Here is a 17,411-nt window from a genome sequence, read left to right as displayed (position 1 = left end):
ACATTATGACATACTATTAAGGGTCACTCTGTGCTTAATGATTTGAATACACTGATTTGCTGCTTAAACATTTTGTCATTATTTAAATTTAAATTACTTTTTTTATTAAAAAAAAAAACAGGATTTGTAAATAATTAGAAAATGAAACATTATAAAAGGTCTTTATAGTCCAAAAGCAAAATATTTTATAATTGATCTAATATATATAATATCTAATTATATATTGAAAATACATATTTAATATATATAATTGATATTAATTATAAAAATATAGATATTATTGATTAAAACACAATTGATTTCAAACTTATATAAATGAAACTTTATGTAAAAAAATGGTAGGCTAAAAAAGGGCAGGTGAAATATATTGTTTTGGCATTGATATTGCAATATGTGCATTTACAAGTCACATCGCTGGACCTGCAATGTTGAATTGGGATTATAGTTAACCAGATACCGCAGTTCAGAACATGTGATTTGTGGAGTCATTGAAGACTTACCATAAATAATGGAGCAAAAGTTGATCATTTAAATGTGTCATGTGACAGTATGAGCATGATAAGAGAGTTTAAGGCATTTAGGCACAAGGAATTGTCCCATTTATACATTTAATAAAAACATTTCATGGAATTATATATACTATGAAGACTATACTGTGATATTTTACATTTGTTTATTCAATTTCTATACCTGATTTCTTTACAAATGTGGTGAATTTGTAAATTTGTATTCATATTGCAATATATATTGTAGAAAAACAAAATATCACAATGTCAGATTTCCCCAGCCCTAATATATATATATATATATATATATATATATATATATATATATATATATATATATATATATATATATATATATATATATATATAATAGATGAGAAGGAGTCATGGTAACAAATGTTTTTATGTTACTTGTTGGCTCAGTGGTTAGCATATGAGCAATACATAATATAGCAGTGTGTTATGGTTTATATTGGCACTGGTGGCAGGCAAGTGTTGGCACAAGGCTGCAGGCCCTAATTTAAATGTATTCAAATTAAGGCATTGTGTGAGTTAAACTTAAAAATAAAAAAGATATATATTTTCCAGCTGGGTTAGAAAAAAATCATTTATCATTTTCAAAAGAAATGCAATATGGTTTCTCTTGTTTATTGTTTTAAGCAAAATAAATAAATGTATTACAGGTCGAGTGCCTTGGTCACATCACACTGCTACGAGTGTGATATTGTGTTTATACAACAGTTCGACGGCATAATCATGTATATAAAAAAGAAAAATCCAATGGGGAGTCTAAAATCCTTTTGTAAGAGGAACTACTTTCTCTTGCCATTCATTCACATCTGCAGCTGATGTCACAGCTGTTACTAATTCACCAAAGTCACTTTAGAGCTAGTATTTGAATGATTCTTCTGCATCATGTCTAAAGTGATGACAAAACAGGTGTTTTTGTTGACATTAAGATTATAAGGCTGAACGGCATGAAATGCCATCAGTCTACAAAGCTTTCCCAGTAGTTCACTGTTGCAATCGGGAGATCACAATAATTAATCCCGAAAAAGCCGAAGCAAAGCAAACACTACCAGATTGCTGTTGTGTTTGCGATAAGGAAAACACTAAACACGTGCGGGCATTTCTTCTTTCTTTTTTTTTTTACTGAACTAGTCTGCAGTAACAAAAACAAGAGACTCATTAGAAACAGATGGCCAGTATAACTAACTCAGGGTTATACAAAGAGTAGCCAACACAAAATACATAGAATACTGATTTGTGAGTCCCATTTTACACTTAATACACTACAATTACTATGGTATATAATACAGCAATATACAACATATAAAAGAGATCAACTTATAAAGTGACTTCCCAGTTTTATAATGATTTGATCAGATGAGTTTTTCCTCCTCTATGCGGTTTCTGTTGCCATCTTGTGGATGGCACTGTATATTTAAAATAGGCACTATCATTATAAATAAACTGCATAGTTGCAATCTAAACAACTATATTCTTGCCTAAAAAAAAGCCTCAAAAGTACATTATGTTGTCCAACAGCTGCAATATTTGTCTAACTTTTGTGAGTTTATTGATCTGTTGTCACTGTGGCACTGTTGATCTGCTGTCAATGTGGATCGAGTAATACAGAAGGGTGAGAAGGCTGAAGGAGTTGCAGAATTTCACACTGCTATCAGCCAATCAGAATCGAGAACCAAACAGAACTGTTTTATACATACAAACCACTGTTGTCCAATGACTTGCCTAATCAACATAATTATTTCAATCCATAATTATTAAATTATGTATACACTCACTTGGGTGTCCAAACAAGTTGTTTTTTTTTTACCTCAGAAAACCAAATTTGGTTTAAATCATTATCTTGCCATTGTAGTAAGAGGAGCTCTATGTTTGATAAAAGAGATGTTGTTATAAAACAGTGCTACGGTATATGAAACTTGTCCAATGATAACCTATGATTACGACCCAACAAACCACTTTTACCTCTGCTCATCTCATGTAGTGAGGACACTAAACTCCCCGCTGACCTCAACTACTATGTTCGACACAGACACCTGAGAATCAACAGTAGCGTCCACTACATCAGATAACTGCCTTAGTATCAACGTCAATCCACATGTTGCACATTGCTTCTGTTTTCTCTACTTGATATGCGCTTATGTGCGAACGCTCGGAAATATATGCGCATCAATTTCCAGTTGTATCTTGTAAAAAGCATCTCCCTGAGGCCGAGGCATGAGTCATTACAGAACGGATCAGGTAACAGACTGTACGCAGCGCTCGCCGACAAACTGACCTTCCTGCTACTCAGTCAATTACAGTTCAATTAGGACACAGAGCCTGCTGAGCAAACCAGCATCGCATACGCCAGCTGTAGATGGACAAAAAAACACACACTCTGGCTCAGCAGGACACGCTCACACGTACACTTATAAAGCCGAGTGGAAATGAAAGAATCAATAAAAATGTAGTTTCTATAGGGTTCAAATGAGAGCCGAGAGCAGCTTCTGGATTGAACATCTGCTCTGGTCATTTTCCTCGGTGACTGGAGACTTAAATAGCATGAGGTGCAGAGCTTTAATTGGTAAAGTGTATGAAAAATGGAGAAAGTGCCATTATGGGTTTGTGCAAAGGCTTTCAAATTGAATTTTAAGATTCAGTGCAGTAAAATTTGCATTGACAAGTGTTCAGTAATCAAATTCAATCATCTTTGGTGGATTCAGGTTTTGGTGGGGCTAAAATAATCTGTTTGTAATCATTCTAGTAGTGTTCCTTTCCTTAATAAAAATAAGGTCTTGACATAAACAGAATCTTCTGACAGATAACAGATGAAATCGAAAGACCTTGTTGAGTGTCAGTCATCCAATAACTCAACAAAATAAGTACTATATTTTAAAATATATATGAAATCAAATCAATTAATGTTATGCATCAGAGCAACAAAATAAATGTAAAAAAGCAATGTTGCGCCTGTTAAACAACTCGACAAACAGTTATCAAATAAATATAATCAATTATGTTGTCAGATCAATAACTTAAAATTTAGAATAACAAAAATTATAAAATGCTGAGCATCACACAAATAAATAAATAAATAAATAAATAAATAAATAAATAAATAAATAAATAAAATCTGAAATGCTGTCAGTCATTTAAATCAAAAACTTTTAAATAACAAAATTGATTAAAAGGTTTGTGGAGTCAATCTAGGGCCATGCATACTTTCAAAATAAAAGTAAGTTTTGCAAAAAATAAATAAATAAAGTATTGAGCAAAAAAAAAAAAAAAAGAAAATCTCTAAAAACCGAATAGCATTTTTTTTGAGAAATAAACAATTATGCTAACAAAAATAAACAACTGCAAAGGGAATTAAGTTTTAAAAAATAAAAATGAAATTTGCAAAAAAAAAAAAAAAAACGCAAATAAAAATCCATATATTCTCAATAATAATAAAAAAAACTTTATATATTTGCAAAACATTTTTTTAGCATTAAAAACCCCAGTCCAGTCAATTGCAATGCTCATTTTTATTTGGTTTTTAGTCAACCGTGAGTTTGCGATGCTGTTTTCACTTTGCACTTCATGCGTGTTTCACTTTGTGGCCCTGATTTGACAAGGAGGCGTCAAGGGAACTTTAGCATTTATGGCTTTATTTATCTTGCTGTAGATTTTTATTTATTTATTTATTTATTTTTATTTTTTTTGCTCAATACTTTATTTTTTTGTTTGCAAAACTTTTTTATATATATAAAATCTGAATAACAACAACTGATAAAATTGAACATCAATCATTCAATAACTTTCCCAAATAAATAAATAAATAAATAAATAAATAAATAAATAAATAAATAAATAAATAAATATTTGGGTTATAAATAATCCAGATTTCTGTTAGTAGATGAAATAAATAACAGAAAAAAATATCTGAATAACAAAAATAATAAAATGTTGAGCATCAAACAGACAATAACACTCCCAAACAAATAAATAAAAAAATAAATAGATAAATAAATAAATAAATAAACCCATACTTGGGTTATAAATAATCCAGATTTCTGTCTGTGTCAGTCGTTGAATTCAGTAATAGGAAGAAATCTGAATACCTAAACTGATTAAATGTTGAGCATCAATCTTTCAATAACTAACTAAATAAATGAATAAAACCTAAATTTCTGTAAGTCATTATTGCCGTTATTGCCATAAGCCATCTAAAATCACAAAATCAGAATATCAAAATGATCAAATGTTATTTTAATAAATAGATTTAAAAAAAGCAATCAATACAATAACAGGTTTAAAATCCTAATATCAGTAATTTAACAACTAAACAAAATAAAAAACTATTAAAATCAAATAAAATAAATGTTGAGCATCAGTCATCAAATTACTCAACAAACTGTTTGTGGAATTATTTAACAGGCTCAACATTCCATTAGCAAATAAATAAAATGTTCAAAAATGTACATTAAAAAAATAGCAAAAAATTAATAAAATGTTGAGCAGTCAGTAATAGCTCACACAAACAAACAAACAAATCCTGAGTGCTGTTGATCATTGAAAAAATAACTTAAATAAAATCTAAAAAACAAAAAGTAAAACTTTTTTAGCACCAATCATTTAAAAACTCTCCCAAATAAATTTATAAAAAATATACGAATAAATAAATAATTATTATTAATAATAATAATAAATAAATTAAATAAAAACAATAATAAAAAAAACTGAATAACAAAAATGATAAAATGTAGAGCATCAATCATTCCATAACTCCTTTCAAATAAATAAATAAATAAATGAACGAATAAATAAATAAATAAAAATAAATAAATTAATTAATAAATAAATAAATCATTAAAATTACAAAATAAATGAATATCAAAATGATAAAATGTTACACATCAGCCATTCAATATCTCACCAAGATAAATAAAATAAAACCCAATAAATAGAATAAAATAATTATAAAATGCTGAGCATCAGTAATTCAACAACTAAACATGAATAAAAAATATAAAAAAACATATATATAAAAGAGCATCAGTCATTGAATAACTCAAGATCTGACAAACAGTAAAGACTTCCAGCAGAACTACAGAGAACAAGAGAGACTCTATTAGTCTTTGAGCTAATTTTCAGACAGATTGAAATACTTTTGTTTTCATGTGTGCAGCGCTAATGAGAGCTTCTGCATTAAAAACAGAGCGGTAGTGGCTTTCAAAGTGATCCACTTAAAGCAAAACTCCACATGTTTTGGAGTAGTCTTTGATTGTCTTTTCTTTCATCTGTTCTTCTTGGTCCCATTGTGATTCTTTGCCGCGAGGCCTGAAGACTGGGCTCAGGATCTTTGAGAGCTGAAGTCACTGACTGTCTCGACTCTCATTTGAAACAACACAGAGAAACGCTCTGACAAGTGCAGACACTTTAACCTTGTTTTTATAAAGCTTTCTTGTTTTATCTGTGAACGCTGCAGGCTTATGGAAGATTAGACTTGTGAGTTAGAACTGATGGATCGGGAAGCGCTCCTTCTGATCGTACTGACAGGAACAGGATTACAAGGATGTATGTAGGGTGGCTAGGATTTTGGGAAATTCAATAATAAAAATAAATAAATAAATAAAATATGTACAAACAAAAATATATAAACAAAATAAAATAAATACAAAATATAGAAATAAATAAATTATACATACATATACACAAACATACGCACACAGCTGGATTTATCTAATAAAGGGAAATAATTGAAGAAATTTATAAAATATTAGATGCATCTAAATTGTTATGATTTTGTCAGGTGAAACTAAAATAAAAAGAATATAGAAAAGATTCTTTCATATAAATAAAATAAGGGATTCCTACATGAAAAATATTTTGAGTACATTTTTTTATATATCGTTCGTAATTTTTATGATTTTGTCAGTTGAAAGACATGAGTTAATATAAATAAAAAGCCAATTTTATTTTTAGATTGTAAAAACACAAATTTTAAATAAACAGAAACAAAAAAAGAAAAACAAAGCAAAGCAAAACAAAAGTGTAAATCGAAGCAAAACAAAATTCAATGCAAAAGAAAAATAAAAATAAAGCAAAGCAAAGCAAAGCAAAACAACAAACAAAATAAAAACACACAAAAACACAAAAACAAAAGCACAAAAAGCAAAACACAACAAGAGAAAACAAAGCAAAGCGAAACAAAACAACAAAGGAAAACAAAGCAAAGCAAATAAAAAAACACTACAAAACAACAAAGCAAAGCAAAACAACAACAAAAAACAAAGAAAAAACACTAAACAAAAAAACAAAGCAAAGCAAAACAAAACACAAATAAACAAAGCAAAAAACAGTGCAAAGCAAAACACAACTAAAGTAAACACAAAGAAAAATACAAAGCAAAACACAACAAAAGAAAATACAAAACAAAGCAAAATAAAACAAAATAAAAAAATTATAAGCAAATCAAAAAACAATACACTACAAAAAACAAAGCAAAGCAAAGCAAAACAAAAAATGCAAAGCAAATCAAAAAACAAAATGCAACAAACAACACAAAAGACAACAAAACAACACAACACAACACAAAAAAGAAACAACAAATAAAAACACAGCACAACAAAAAATAACCAAACAAAACAACAAAACAAAAACACAGCACAACAAAATACAACAAAACAAAACTGCAAAGTAAATCAAAAAATAAAATGAAACAAAACAAAATGCAAAGAAAAGCAAAAAACAAAACAAAACGGAAAAGCAAAGCAAAACTTAATGCACTGCAAAAAAAAGCAAAACACAAAACAAAACACAGCGAAACAAAACAATAAAACACAAAAAGCAAAGCAAAACACAACAAAAGAAAATGCAAAGCAAAGCAAAAAACACAAAAGCAAAGCAAAACAAAATAAAACACAACAAGGAAACAAAGCAAACCTAAGCAAAAAACTAAACTAAAACTGAATGGTTCATGTACGATCAAATTATTCCCACTAATGCAAACTAACACAAGCTTCTACAAACCCTAAGTGGCGGTGTGGAAATGGTATCCATGTCAAACTTCAGATGCTTGATAAGCTTTGAAGGGCCGGACATGAGCAGCTGCTCTCTGCCCTTTCATGTCTCCATATCATCTCTGTAGAATCTTCTCTGAACTTCTCGGACTCGGACACAACCTCAGTAGTCCTGGACCACTCTACCTGAAGCTCCACAGCAGTGTTTTCAGATCAAACAACACAATCTTACGGTATAGTATATTCTGGTTCGTAACATTCAATTAGAAGTGATAGAAAAAAAGATTGTTTGATGTGGATCTTTCCTAAAATTAACACCAAAATATACAACACTCAACCAGAGAATCTTTTCTTCTAGAACTTCTAATTGAATGACATGAACAAGAATACCATACTGTAGACATGTCGAGTAATTTTTCAGAATAACTTTAAACAGCTCAGTATAGGCTATACAAAAGACACTGCTTGCAAAGAGCATTGATCAGTAAAAAACAATAAACATAAAAAACATATAAAACATATGAACATATTTTAAAAAAAAAAACACCTTAACCTGCTTTTATGCAACGAAAAGGTACAATTTCCACACTTACAGAGCAATTAAAAACAGTAGCACTTTATTTTCATAGCTTCCAAACAGTAATTGTGTTGAACAATCATTGCAGAGTCACTTTGCTATGTTTAAGTGTTTTTCTTTTGAAGAACTGCCTTAAGAGCGCATTACCAGTGCATTAAAGTCCACCACTGATGAATCCTACACTTGATATTTTTATACCAGGAAAAAAAAAAAGGCCAGTGATTTTTTTTCAGAAAATATTGAATGCCATAAAAGTGAGCAACCATCTTTTGGCATTTAGGCCTGTTTTCATCTTACGTTGGTGATGCTAAATACAAACCTAAACATGGTATAAAGTGTTATAAAGACTTTCAACCAATTCAAGTTGTTTGGATTGTTTTTATTTAAACGCTATAAATGCATTCATAAAGCCACGAAAGAGATTTTTTGCATTAACTTTATTAACATTAGTATATGAACCAACTTTAGGGAGGCACACTAAAACAAGAGTTCACACTTAGCTCATGAGAGGAGAGAGCCAGAAGAGGGATCCTCGAGTCCAGGGCTCTCTCCCTTTGCGGGGCGAGGGGAGATTGAGCTTAGGACGATCTTAAAACTCACCCGCAGCTCAGGCTAAGGTGAACTTCCTGAGAGCAAGACATCTAGTGAAAGAGACTAAGGTTTTGACATTAACATAGAGCAGGGGTCACCAAACTTGTTCCTGGAGGTTCGTTGTCCTCAGGCCCGGATTGGCTAATCAGGAGGTCCGGGAGAATTCCCGGTGGGCCGGTCCGTTTTTTGGCAGCGAGGGCCGTTGTCCCTAGCTCCAGAATCTGTTGCTCTCAGCAGTCACACTTTTTAAATTAATTAATTTATTTACTTGACCACAATCTTCTTATTCATTATTTTACCAGCTCTGCTCTTTTTATCTATTTTCTCAAAGCCTCGTGGGCATGATGCAGCCTGCAGGTTAATGATGATATAACTCGCATGAGTCAGCTCTCAATGTACATCTGTTGTGGTCCAGTGGTTAGCACGTTAGGTTACGACGCCACCGTCCCTGGTTTGATCCTCGTCTGAGTAATTTATTTTTTTCATTTGTTAAGACATATAATACTGTAAGGGTTGTTGAACATTTGAAGTTCTAAAGCAGCTGTTTTCTCAAAAAAAGATGTGATAGTGTAATTAGAAACTGAATTGGAAATGACCTTATTTTAATATAGTCAGTCATGAACTGAGGTGGGCCGGTCTGAGGCTTGAAACTCCAGGGCTGAAAAGCAATCCCACTCCGGCCCTGGTTGTCCTGCAGATTTTACCTCCAACCCTAATCAAACACACCTGAACAAGCTAATCAAGGTCTTACTAGTGTACTTGAAACACCCATGCAGTTGTGTTGAGGCACGTAGGAGCTAAACCCTGCAGGGCACCGGACCTCCAGGAACGAGATTGGTGACCCCTAATATAGAGCATATTTGTACTGTGGGAGGAAAAAGGGGAACCCAGGAGAAACCCACGCGGACACAAGGAGAACATGCAAACTCCACACAGAAATATCAGATGGTCCAGCCAGGAGGCGGAGCCTTTGGAATTCTTTCTGTGAAGCAACAGTGCTAGTCACTGTGCCACCATGCCGGCCATTCTGGATAAAGGTAGACAAAGGGTAGGAGGGGGGTTCTTCCAGACGAAGATAGTCGTAGAAAGGAAATGAGGGTATATATAGGAACTTGGGATCCTTTGATTGGAGGATCGTGATTAGCTGATACGAGCCAGCTGGGTCAATCATGAGCGCGTGCTCCTCTCGAAATTAGTTTAAAATTAAACTTCACGTAACTATACTTCTATACTAACTATAACTAAATTGTAAACTATTACTATTAAACTATATAAACTAACTATACTAAATTGTAACATACAGATAAGGATTAAAATTGTAATTGAAGTTTATCATTATTTATTTGCGTTCCCACTTGCTTAGAAGGTCACTTACATAAAAGTAATGAAGAGGCGTAATTAGGGGCGAAGGGTCTTGATGAAATCAGAACACAAGCGCTACAGGACTTATTTAATGCCAGGTTGAAACAGCCACATGTTTCTGCTGACAGCTTGTGATCAGATCGCTGAAAGCACATATTAATACAAGGTGTAAACAAGACCTTGGAGTCTATATCCATGTACTTTAAATGCTATCCTCTGACTGACTTTGATGGCCTAACAGCCTGTTATTAAAATGTTCTCATCCGCAGAATCATTCAAACCTCTATTCACGATGAACGCAATTTTCAGTCATTTAAAATGGCTGTTTACAAAACTGCCAAAGCTGTAAGACCACCATCATTTTGTCTTGCAGAAAACATGTTTACAAGAGGAGATTTGGTGTTGTTAGAGCTTGTGAGCTCTGTTTTCGTAATGTTCACTGTTCCGGGTCTCTGTAAATCTGCAGAAGGCTTGTGTTGTGTGTTTGTGTGGTGAAGGGTATAATCTTAGTAGCAGGGTCATGTTTTTGGCAGGCGACAGTTAACCGAGGTCTGTGTCTGTTTGGATTATTTAGAGCGTGTCTATTTGGACCACAATGACCACTTGGCCTCTGCTTAGTGAGATGCTGAGGGTGACCCAACAGTATTAATTATTCAATCATGGGTTTTTCATAATTAAACTGGCGAAACAGTCTGCTTTGAGTTTGTGGAGGTTTCATATCAAATCTGTGTGTATGTGTATGTGTGTGTGTGTTTGTGTGAGAGAGCGTATGCCTCGGTTTACACTGGATCCCCTGCAGGCTGAGCGTCGTAATGAGGTTAATTAGCAGATTTAAAGATATGATACAGACAGGCGCTAGCGTGAATAGCAATGAGCGCTCCGGCACTCCATGTTTGGATTGATTTCCGCAGAGAGGAAACAACACACAGTTGCGCTCGCTCTCACCAAAAGCGCTGCAGACTCTTTGGTCTCTTTCACCTACTTCAAGTGGGAATTTACTTTCCTTTCCTTCAAAACTTCACCTGAATCTCCTTTCTACCTTCAATCAATGCTATTCCTACTGGAGATCCGATGTTTGGGAAAGTCTCTGACAATTATCCATAATTATAATTATTTCCCTTAATTACTGAATGGAACAACCCAAGCGAGGAAGCAGTGGTGTTTACAAGATGGCAAAATATATTCAGTGTTTAATGCAACTGAAATAATAACAGCATGAATACTCCTTTAAATACCACAATTACATTTAACTGCACATTTAAACTCTCATAATACGTTACGTGCTAGGTGGTGTGGAGAACCTTTTTTTTTTAAAGCAATTATGGTAATTTCCCCAAGCCAAACCTTGATTACTAAGTGCCCCCAACTACTGTATCCATTCATATAAATTATGAAAACAATATCATTAATAATGAATCGCACAATGGGCTTTAAACATTCACATCACACTCCAGTTCACAGCACACACTCATTCAATCTTCTGTCACTAATGTGCACTTGTAACACAGGAATCGCATGTTCAAGGCGCACATGCACACTGCATTTTTCTCTCACAATGGATCTGAACAAAGCACCGAAGGGCCAATTCCAAATTCATGACCCTTACAGCTATAAAATGGATGCACAAATATTTTATGGCGGTATAGATGGATACACACGCAAATCCATCACAACACAGATCTGTCAACGTGACAGCAAGATTTCAGCTGGTGTGAAGAGATAGGGAAGAGGATAAGAGCACAAAAGGGAGATTTGGAGAGAGGGAAAAAAGGACTGTGAAGGAAATGTTACAGAAGATGCAAACTAAACCATCAGATCAAAACTAAAAGCATGTTGAATAGGTGGTAGAAGGAAGAATATTTTAGTTACACTAAAAACAAGCTGGGTTGTTGGGTCAAATATGGACAAACCCAAGCATTGGGTTAAAAAGCATAATTTAGATTTTATTGAAAATCCTTTTTATATTTTAATCTTTTTCTATTTATTTACGATTTTATTTAAACCGGCAGCACGGTGGCTTAGTGGTTAGCACTGTCGCCTCATAGCATGGTCACTGGTTCAAGTCCTGGATGGGCCAGTTGGCATTTGTAATTTCTAAACTGGCCCTAGCGTATGCGTGCACGTGTGAATGTGAGAGTGTATGGGTGTTTCCCAGTAATGGGTTGCATCTGAAAGGGCATCTGTGGCATAAAACATATGCCGGAATAGTTGGTGGTTCATTCCGCTGATTAATAAGGGATTAAGCTGAAGACAATTGAATGAATGAAAAATTTACCAAACATTGGGTTTGTCCATATTTGACCCAACACTGGGTTATAACAACCCAGTATTTATATATGTAAATAGATAAAGAGCTTATTAAGTAAATAGAGAAAGTTAGATAATAGGCTAAATTGACAAGTAAATAAACTTAGTGCTGGCAATCTAATATGTTTAGTCTTCATCCACAGAATGGCCTTGAGATAGAAGACAGATAGACAGACAGACAGACAGACAGACAGACAGACAGACAGACAGACAGACAGACACACAGACAGACAGACAGACAGACAGACAGACAGACAGACAGACAGACAGACAGACAGACAGATAGATAGATAGATAGATAGATAGATAGATAGATAGATAGATAGATAGATAGATAGATAGATAGATAGATAGATAGATAGATAGATAGATAGATAAGAATGGTAAAGTCTAGATCAGATACGCATCTGGCTGGAAGTGCGATATGTACATAAATTATAGTAACATGTTTTATGACCCTGTATAACAATAATTAATATTTTTACAGTACTGTAACGGTTGGGTTTAGGGTTGGGGTGGGTGTAGGCGTTAGAAAATAGAATTTATTGAGTAATTTAATAGATAGCATAAATTCTGTAATACTCGTTACAACTACTGTTTTCATGTTACTGTGATGGTTGGGTTTAGGGTTGGGGTGGGCGTTAATAAAATACAGCAAATGGGAAATTTAATAAATAATAAATAATTCTTGTTAACTTCCAGCCGCAACCATATCCGATCTAGCAACAACCGATAAGAATTTGGTTGGAGGGAGGTGACACAGAAAATTAGAGCCATTAGCACCCCATCTGTGAAGACCACAGGTAAGCCATTGCCTGCTTCAACCTTAGTGGAAATTCAATTAAAAGTGGAGCAGGAAGAGACAGCAGCCATATGTCTCATGCTCAAATGAGTTCACTTTACAATTCAGGATGAATTCGCAGCTCGCCTGACACACCACCAACTCCTGAAACAAAAACACCTGCTTTTCACTTTTATTTAAAAATTAAACAACACGAACAGACATGGGAGGACTGCCATCAAGGTCACACTGCCCACGTAGATTGCCATAAATGTCTTCTTCAGTCGTGTATAGAAGCATCTATCTATCTGCCTGTTGTTATCATCACTTTCTACTCTGGTCTCAAAGGAGGGGGGATTTATCGGCTCACTAAATTAGTCTATTGACTGTCTGATGAGCTTGAGAGAAACTTCCTGTCTGCCTAATACAACATTTAAAAGACAGCCAGAGTTTAAAAATACAGCAATACATAAAAATAGGACAAAGGAGATATCTGAAATTCCCTTTTATATCTCCAAGACAGCCTTGAGAGCAAAATATAGACTTTCTTTAAATGTGAAGTGTTTGAGCCAACAGCATTAGAAGTGTAAAAATAATTATAATAATGTGAACACTCTGTAACACTTATATACTCAGTCTATGCGAGTATTAGTAGACTGTCTCCTTAATATCTGTTGAAATGCTCCTTCAACAGACATTTACCTGACTATAAGAAACTTTGCAAGTACATGTCAACTTAAACTAACCCTAACCGCAACCATAATCTCAACCTAACCATCTACATATAATCGAATGAGAATTAGTTGGCATGTAGAAGCATCAAAATAAAGTGACCAAACACTCGTCCTGTATGTCATAGGTTAACATTCAGTATAGCCCAGCCCAAAATATATTGTTTTAGTCAACAAGAAATGGAAGTTGGCGGCCATCACGGTGGCTCAGTGGTTAGCACTGCCACCTCACAGAAAGAAAGTCGCTGGTTCAAATCCCGGCTAGACCTTATTGACCCCTGCTAAATAAGGGACTAAGCCGTAGGAAAATTAATAATTGAATGAAATGTAGGTTGTTATAGTCTTATCTTCCCAAATGTGACACAAATCTAAGTAAATAAAAAAGTATGGTGGAGCATAATTGGATTATTTAATTTTTGCTGTTTAATATTGGTTAATCTTATAAATTTGACACTTTTTCCCGCCTATTTTCCCACCCACACACTAGGAAACATCATCAGAGAAGAGAATGGTTGTGCCCCGTGTGGGATTCCACTGGGTGCTTCGCATTCCCTCACAGTCCAAAGGCATGCGGTATAGACCATTTTGAGTGATGTAAACAAAAACAATGGTCCTAACCTATTTACTGTATTACATTTTTAATTCCCATAGTTTCCAAGAATCCAAAAATTTCCACGTATTGATAATGACAGCAGTTTAAAAGTTGAGATATTATTAAATTGCCTTTGATACGGCTACAAAATAGTTTGACAACATGCAGGAAATGTTCATGGGCCCATGACATCCCCACATTGAAATGGTCTATAGGTGAATTGGATAAACTAAATTGGCCGTGGTGTGTGTGTGTGTGTGTGTGTGTGTGTGTGTGTGTGTGTGTGTGTGTGTGTGTGAAAGTGAGAGTGTATGGGAGTGTATGGGAGTTTCCCAGTAATGGGTTGCAACTGGAAGGGCATCCGCTGTATAAAACATATGCTGGAATAGTTGGTGGTTCATTCCGCTGTGGTGAGGCAGACAAATAAGGGACTAAGCCATAGGAAAATGAATGAATTAATGAAATGGAAGTTGTAGTGGTCTTATCTTCCCTAATGTGACACAAATCTAATTAAATAAGAAAAAGTAGGGCGGGATTTGATTGGATCATTTAATTCTTATTGTTTAGTATTGGTTAATCCTATAAGAGTGACACTTTTTTTCCCGCCTATTTCCCTCCCTTGGACAAGGAAATGTCATCAGAGAATAGAAGACACATTTTGTCATTGAAAATAAAGATTTAAAAGAGAAAAGAGATCAATCATTTGAAATAAACTATGAAAATTGAGTTCATCATGACTTTCACATCTTATCTGAACAATTATTTGAGTGAAACATTTCTCCTTTGGAGTTTTTAATCTCTCAAATGTCTCATTTCAGAAGAAAGATCTCAGTATCACAGATTTTCTCACATTTTCCACAATGTTACGTCAGAAAAAGTCAGAGATCTCACTTTGAACTCCACCATTCTCATTAAAATCTATCAAGAAGTTATCAGAGCTATTAATATCATAACTCCACCACAGTAGTCTCATTTGCGTGTGTCTTAAATCCCCTAAAAGGATACTTATTTGCTCCCAGGGACATTTATTTCAAAGTTGATATTTAGCTGCACCATGCTGGTGTTTCGTAACATCAAAATTTTATGAGGTGGGTTGTTAGCCCAACGCTCAACCTCCAACCTGGAGAACCAGGACATATACACATACACTGCAACCAAGTAAGTGTACCCAATTAAACTATAGCGCATGTGGAATTGTGGGGGAAACAGGAAACCCACATGAACACGAGGAGAACATACAAACTCCACACAGAAATGCCAACTGACCCAGCCGGGGCTCAAACCAGCGACCTTCTTGCTGTGAGGCGACAGTGCTAACCACTGAGCCAATGTGTCTCAAACATTCTCATCAAATTCAGTCAAAAGCAAGTTATGAGCTATTAATATCACAACTCAAGTATAATGGTCTCATTTGTGTGCATCTTAAATCCCTTAAAGGGATAGTTCACCAAAAAAAGCTACATTTTTGCATTTTTTACAATCTCTCTTCAGTGATTTTAAGCTAAAAAAATAAAGATATTTTGAAGAACGCTGAAAACCTGTAGCACTCGCAGCCATAGTAAGAAAATCACAGTAAACATTGCTTCACAATATCTTCTTTTGTGTTTAAAAAAACTCATAAAGGTTTAAAAACAAGTAAAGAGTAAGTAAATGATGACAGGATTTTCATTTTTAGATGAGCGATCCCTTTGTAAACAAACACTCAATGCAAACTTGCTACTTCCAAGAATCAAAACTGAAGCAGAAAAAAATGTAAATACACAGACTTAAGTACACAACACAATTAAGCATGACTTAAAAAACGACTAACAGATTATCAGCCATCAAAAATGTCAAATATCTAGTCTCTTAACTCTCAGCTGCTTACCAGTCTGTGGTCCAGCGTCCTGTGAGTTCTCCAGCCGGTGAGAAGAAGAGAGCGGCAGAATGGAAGTGATAAAGGAGGAGGACAGGGAGGTGAAGAAAGAGGATGGCAGAAAGGAGGATGGAGAAAAAGTGTCAAATAATGAGGAGGAGTAAAAGAGAGAGAGAGAGAATGACTGATTAATGCGCGTGAAAGACAGATAGAGAATATTATCCCAGTGGGCAGCCCTTGCTGAAGATAAAGTGGCAGAGAGACGGAGAGCTGGGATTGTGTGTGTGTGGTGTACGGACACTGGCAGCGCTCTCTCTCTCTCTCTCTCTCTCTCCGTCACTCTGCCAACACTCAACTCCCCCTCCACCCCTTCCTCTATCTCATTGTCAAATAATGGATCGGCATTTAAAGCAAATCAGAACAGGCTCTAAAGAGTTTAACCCTGTGATAATCTCATACATTTAATCAGATCACGAACATTTTTTTGTGTTCGAAATTGTGGAGGAAACATCTAATCTTCTTTGCTTTAATAATGTTTGTTTTTGGAGATGGGGGATTACTTGCATCATTGGAGGTGCTTTTCTAGTCAAGCTTTACTAGACTGAGGGTGCTTAAGTAGCCTAAGTATTTACCTTAATCATCCATAAATGTTCATGCTGAGGTTATAGTAATTTCTATTCATTCATTTAGCAGGTGCTTTCAGCTAAAGCCACTTACAAACAATACAACAAGCAGTTCATCAGTCAAATGAATCATATAGGTGCTGATAATATACTTGCTACAGTAATTTAAAGAACAAAAACTTTAGCTAAAAAAGTAATATAGTGACTTGTACACAACACATCTAAGTCTCTTATCAGTTAAGTGTTTTTAGCTGGCTATTTTTAATAGCTGGATTCCTTACAGGATTGGCAAAACCATTTCACCAGATAGAGACAGTGAATGTAAAGGTTCTGGAAAGCAATTTTGTGCATTTCCAACGCAATCTCATGGCAATTCGTAACTTTTTGATTTAATGGCTAATTCTTATGAATTCGTACGATCTAATTCGCACAATTTAATAAGATTTGCTGATCACCCAATGTCGGTTGTGGTT

At 34.5% G+C, this 17,411-nt stretch overlaps 1 protein-coding gene across 3 annotated transcripts in view; it reads right to left on the bottom strand.

Moving 5' to 3' along the window:
• The window catches only part of thsd7bb (thrombospondin, type I, domain containing 7Bb), a 190,388-nt gene that overhangs the window by 116,888 nt on the left and 56,089 nt on the right, over positions 1 to 17,411 (bottom strand). The window contains exon 1 of one of the 3 annotated variants that reach the window (XM_087273924.1): positions 16,328 to 16,617. The exons of the other annotated variants lie outside the window; for them this stretch is intronic. The gene's annotated coding sequence lies outside the window, so the exon portion shown is untranslated. Of the gene's footprint in view, positions 1 to 16,327; positions 16,618 to 17,411 lie in introns of those variants that run through there. 3 annotated transcript variants of the gene reach the window in all.

Source organism: Danio rerio, chromosome 11 (assembly GCF_052040795.2).
Source record: "Danio rerio strain M-AB ecotype USA chromosome 11, GRCz13ab, whole genome shotgun sequence".
Taxonomy (NCBI): Eukaryota; Metazoa; Chordata; class Actinopteri; order Cypriniformes; family Danionidae; genus Danio; species Danio rerio.
Note: the sequence above shows the minus strand (reverse complement) of the source record. Positions and strands in the feature narration are given on the sequence as shown.